Below are 6,103 nucleotides of genomic sequence, written 5' to 3'. Positions count from 1 at the left end.
CAGGGGCCCAGCCGCTCCGCGGCATGTGGGATCTTCCCAGCCCGGGGCACGAACCCGTGTCCCCTGCATCGGTAGGTGGACTCTCAACCACTGCGCCACCAGGGAAGCCCAGTCTCAGGTATTTTTGACATTAGTTACTAGTTGAGACTATTGGCTGTCCCTCCACTTCTGCTTAAAACTCAGTCTCTCTGTGTGTACTTCAAATTGATGATTTAATGGTTTCTTTTAAGGTAAAATTTTGCTCTTTATTTTAGAACATATTTCTTCTTTTTGTGACTGTCTGACATTCCTGATTTGCACAACTTCCTTTTCTTAGATATTCCCCAAAATGTGGTTAATTACTTAACACATTATATGTTCTGTGTCTTTGACATTTACCATTATTGACATTCATCTTTACTGTGCTGTTGTATCCTATTTTTCTTCATTGTACTTTAATAACTGGTAGAAAAAGGGACTTTTCCAAATTCTTAAAAATGCATACAAGTTATTATTAAATAACCATTCTTCCTTAAGCATTATTATTTTTAGTCTCGTTTTCTAAACACAAAAATGCCTATTTTAGAGCATGAGATTAATGGAAGGGGAAAAGTAAAATAAAGCACCATAAAAGGGTAAGGAAGAAGTTAGAGAAATAGTAAGGTAAATGTCAAAGGAAGCCAGTGGTGTATAAGAAAAAAATAGCAATATTTATATAGTTTATTACATGTTATAATGTTCTATATCATACAATAGTACTTTCATATTATTATATCTGTTGTAGATTAGAACTTTGGCATTAAAGAGATAAATTTGTCCAAAGTTGTTTAGCTACTACATTTTGAAGTCAAGACTCAAGCCCAGGCTTTTAAAATTCCTAATCCAGCATGCTTGCAATGGACTGTGATGGAAACTTGTAACCAAATAATATAGAAAAATTGAAACCAAAACAATTTAGCCATATAATATACACTTTTAAAAAACACTTGTTTAGGCGGGGCTTCCCTGGTGGCGCAGTGGTTGAAAGTCCGCCTGCCGATGCAGGGGACACGGGTTCGTGCCCCGGTCCGGGAAGATCCCACATGCCGCAGAGCGGCTGGGCCCGCGAGCCATGGCCGCTGAGCCTGCGCGTCCGGAGCCTGTGCTCCGCAACGGGAGAGGCCACAACAGTGAGAGGCCCGTGTACCGCAAAACAAAACAAAAAAAAAGTGGACAAAAATTTGAAAAGACATTTCTCTCAAGAAGATATATATACAAAGGGCCAATAAGTACCTGAAAAGATGCTCCAAAGGATCAGGGGAATGTAAATCAAAACCACTTCACACCCAGTAGGACAGCTATAATTGAAAAGGTGAAAAAATAACAAGCGTTGATGAGGATGTGAAGGAAATGAAATACTCATACATTGATGATGACAATGTATAATGGTGCAGCCTCAGGAGAAAACTATTTGGCAATTTTTCAAAAGTTTAAACATAGAGTTAACAAATGACCCAACAATTCCACTTCTATGTATATACCTAAAAGAATTGAAGACATGTTCACACAAAAATGCATAGCAGCATTATTAATGAAAGCCAAAAGTGGAAATAAATCACATGTCTATCAACTGATGAATGTGTAAACAAAATGTGGTATACCCATACAATGGAATAGTATTCTGCTCTAAAAAAGAATGAAGTACTGATACATATTACAATCTGGATGAACCTTGAAAATATTAAATGAAACAGCCAGACACAAAAGGCTACATATTATATGATTCCATTTATATGAATTGTCCAGAATACACACACCATGAGAATTATACCAGTATGAAAATGTTACTTAAATATAATGCAACTGGCTGTACTATTATTTTTCCTCTCAGAAGAACTTCTTTGTTCACTGCTCTAAATCACCATTGGTAAGTATTTCCTGTCTGGGGTTAGTAGCCACATCTCTTAGGTGGCTTCTGTACCTTCTTTTCTTTCAAGGATGCTAACTTAGATTTCAGCACCTCCATTATTTTAGGGATAGAGTGAACTCCTCCAGAAGTAAGCAACACACTAAAACATCTTGATCTTTTCTTTAAAAGTCCCTAAGTAAACGTTAAGTAAACAGATCCTTAAGGCCCATCTAAGTTAACATAGTCAGTTACTTCCAAAAATATTGCTGTGCCACAGCAGAGTACAAATTGGTGGTTGAAATAAGAAAATACTGACTATCCTGTACTCCTACTAAATTTAGGATCTGCAGATTTAGGACCTGTAACATGTAACATCATACTTCTCAAATTAATTAATGTGCTGTAATAACCAATGAAAATTCTCAAACATCTATCTACTTTTCCTCCAGTATAAGGTAAGTGTTATTGCTATACACACTGCCTCTGTTGTTTTATTTCTATAGATTGAATTTCCAAGACACAGTCTCTAGATCATGGAGACACCTGGGCACCCATGGACCAAAACCAATCCGTGGATGCATTTCCTTTAGTTCACATTGAGTTGTGGATCTTGTTTTGAAAAAGAAATTAAGGCCAACTTTTGAGTCAGGTTTTTCCCTCAGATCTGGTCTCTACTACTAAGGAGTTCCCCTGGTGTGGGAAAAATGATGGACCTTGTCATTGTTGTTGGTTTGGCATATAGGAAACGTGGTCTCTTATTCATCAGTGCTGCTGCTATTTCTGCTCCTGTTACAGCTGCCTGAGTTTTTCTTCTCCTCATTGCTGAACATGTACATCACTCTAAACTCATGTGTGGTAGCTCGACAGTGTTCAACTCTGGCTATATAGAGAATCACATATAGGAGAGATTTTTAAAATTCTGATGCAGACAAATGAAAAAAGTTTTTAAAGTCTCATGTGAAGTCCAGATATCTGTATTTAAAAAAACAAACAAAAAAAACTGTCCAGGAAATTTCAATGTGCAGTCAAGGTTGAGAACCACTAGCCTAGAATATTTGACAGTGTTGTAGATTACTGAAAAAGGCAAAAAGTATGTCATTTCTATATAAAATTAAATCGTTTCATGCATGCATACAAGCATATGCTTTTTAAAAAATATATATCATATTGTTGACCTTAAAAATGTATACACATACATACACACGAATACAAATATAGCATAGGACACATAATTCTTTTCCTGTCTTCGTATTCCAAAGTAGATATTTATCTGAAAAATAAAATTTTCTCTCCCCTCAGAAGTATTCAGAGAAAACACTTTCTGCCTTCCTCTCTTGCCAGCAAGCACAGGAGGAATTACTTTTCTGATTGGTAAACTTTCAATCGTTCACTAAGTTCTTCCTGATTCCAGATGGCAGTATCTTCTCTGAGCATGTTCTTTGTCACAAGTTCATCTAAGTTGAAAAAGACTCCTTCAACTCAAATGAATGACTTATTACGTGCCACCCTACATCACTCACCCACACATTACTTCGGAAAGTGAGAGAAGCGGGAATCAAAGGAAAGATATTAAGCCCGAGTTTCTCCAAAGGAAGGGAGCCAACAAAAGAAAGAGGTGACACTGTGGAAAGAGCAGTAAAGTCTGGGTTACTTTTGATTGTTTCGAGTCTGACATACCGAAAAGCAGTTGGAAATGAGGACTTGTACTCCAGGAAATAGGCTGGGATTGAGAATTCGATTTGGAATCCATGCACAGAAAAGTGATTGACAAAATTATTATTAATGTTAGGGCAGTGATAAAGATTATTTCAAGTACATATTACTCCATTATTTAGAAGTAGTATCTATCAATAATGATAACACCACACTAATGCTTAAACTTGACATTGAAAAAAGTTATACCCATGAAAGTTGTGTCACCAAATTTGAGAATATCACTATGGACACATAATACCTAAAATACAGCAGCTTAACTAAATATCTGTTACCCTTTCACGTCTTTGCTGATGAGCATTTGATGAGTTTAGACTATTTAACTAAACAGATTTATTTTGTTTCCAGATGTGTTTTATTTGGATTACTTAATAACATGCTTTCCAAGGCACTGCTACTTTTAACATTCCATTATGTAATTCATCCACAAGTTGACTTTATATAAACGGTCTTTCTGGCTAAGCGAGCCCTATACCTATAGGGATTATGACACTCAATTAAAAGCCATATCTCATCGAATTTATAGATTACTACAGAATGCATACCCTTTGTTACTTGGGAGCAGAGAGAGGAGACAGGGATCATTAATATTAAATTTGTATATTCCAAGGATTTATTATATAACTTATAATAGGTTCTCCACATACTAGTATTTGTTTTAGTTGTACATGGCTAGATCATCAATATTACTTTTCGTAGGATTAGAAGTCTACTTTTTAGTGAAAGGTAATTGCTCTCATTATGGAATGTTATAGTCCAGTAATAAAATTCAGTGTAGCATTAACTGATTTGATAATCCAACACGTAATTACTAAGTGTCTGTTATGTTTCAGGCATAGATTGAACGATGGAAATAGCAAGAATAATAAAACATGATTCTTACCCTCAAAATCTAGAAAGCATTATTGTATTATGGCCTAGGCTTTGGATTCAGTTTGTGATGAGTTCAAATCCTCACTCTGAAAATGGTTACGCAAACCATCTGCATATAACTTCTCAAAGTCAGTTTTTCATACATAAAATGCAGAACAGGGCTTCCCTGGTGGCGCAGTGGTTGAGAGTCCGCCTGCCGATGCAGGGGACACGGGTTCGTGCCCCGGTCCGGGAAGATCCCACATGCCGCGGAGCGGCTGGGCCCGTGAGCCATGGCCGCTGAGCCTGCGCTCCGGAGCCTGTGCTCCGCAACGGGAGAGGCCACAACAGCGAGAGGCCCGCGTACAGAAAAAAAAAAAAAAATGCAGAACAACATATAAAGTGTTATAACAGCCCAGAAAAGAGGGAGTGTCAAAGTGGTGTTAGGAGACAGAGGTTGGTGTTCAAGGCTGACCTTCAAGGTCAGAAGCCTTGTGGGGTTAGTCTTTATACTGAGAGACCCCTACATGTCAAGAAGCCAAGATATGTTCTCTAGCTATTTGATGAATGTAGGTTAAATTACTTGGACTGGGGTCTGGGAGAGATGACTACAGTTTAAATAATTGTATGCAGTGCATTTGGGTGGAGCTTGAGGAAATCAACCCTATTGGCTATCAGCTAAGGTCTCCTGTCATTTTTCATACCTGCCATTTCTGAGCTCTGAGTGTTATGAGGGTTTCATGGGTAGCTGGGCTATCTCCTCAGTTATTTACCTTTAAATATTCTAGGCTTCACTTTCTTTTGCTTTGTCCCATCAAATATCACAACTCCATCTACTCTCCATTTTCCAGGAATTCACTGAATTTTTTCATCTGTTAGAACCCATTCACTTTTTAAATTGTTTTGAACTTATACATTTTTATTCCTTTAATATAAATTTAGTGGAGTTTTAGAAGAAATGGGAGATTAAAATCTATGCTTAATACATTGCATTCAGTGCTAAATTTCTGTGAACCTCATTTAAAAATGAGATTCATTTTCTTTTATGACAGAACCTTGAATTATTTTGACATAGGGTTATTTCTGTCTCATATAGATTATTTTGCAGTTTGGAAATCCACTGCATAATCTATGCCTCAACTTACTTTGATGTTAATATTATAAAGCATAGATGAGAAGGAATAGCTTTAAGGGTATTTTTAAAGTATTACCTAATTAATTACAGTGCATTTCAAGATGAGGAGTCTATCAATTCTTTCTATTACATTCATATTAAAAACCCTCTTTTTTTCTTGTCCTCCCTTCTAAATTGCTATTCCACTTTGGAGAAAATGCTGGAGGTCAAAGAGCTTCTGCCAGAGAATATTTCTTAGCTAAAAGAGCAAGTGGTTTATAGAGGAAAGTGAGGCAATATCTTCTGTAGTATTACTAAAAGTTAAAATTATTCCAAATGTAGGCAGAAAACTAACTGAAGAGCAAGAAAATACTGCATGGATAGTAGTTTTCTTCCATATCATGCACGTGTTCAAAAATCTATTGCCTTGATTCATAAGGCTGAACACATTGCTCTTATCTTTTATTCACTGGGGAAACCCACCAAACTCTGGAGAGGGGAAGGAAATCATCCATCTCAATTTATCTCACTTACAGGAAGTTTGCAAAAATACGGAA

Source organism: Delphinus delphis, chromosome 11 (genome assembly GCF_949987515.2).
Source record: "Delphinus delphis chromosome 11, mDelDel1.2, whole genome shotgun sequence".
Classification (NCBI taxonomy): domain Eukaryota; kingdom Metazoa; phylum Chordata; class Mammalia; order Artiodactyla; family Delphinidae; genus Delphinus; species Delphinus delphis.
The sequence above is the reverse complement of the archived record's forward strand: the minus strand, read 5'-3'. Positions refer to the sequence as shown.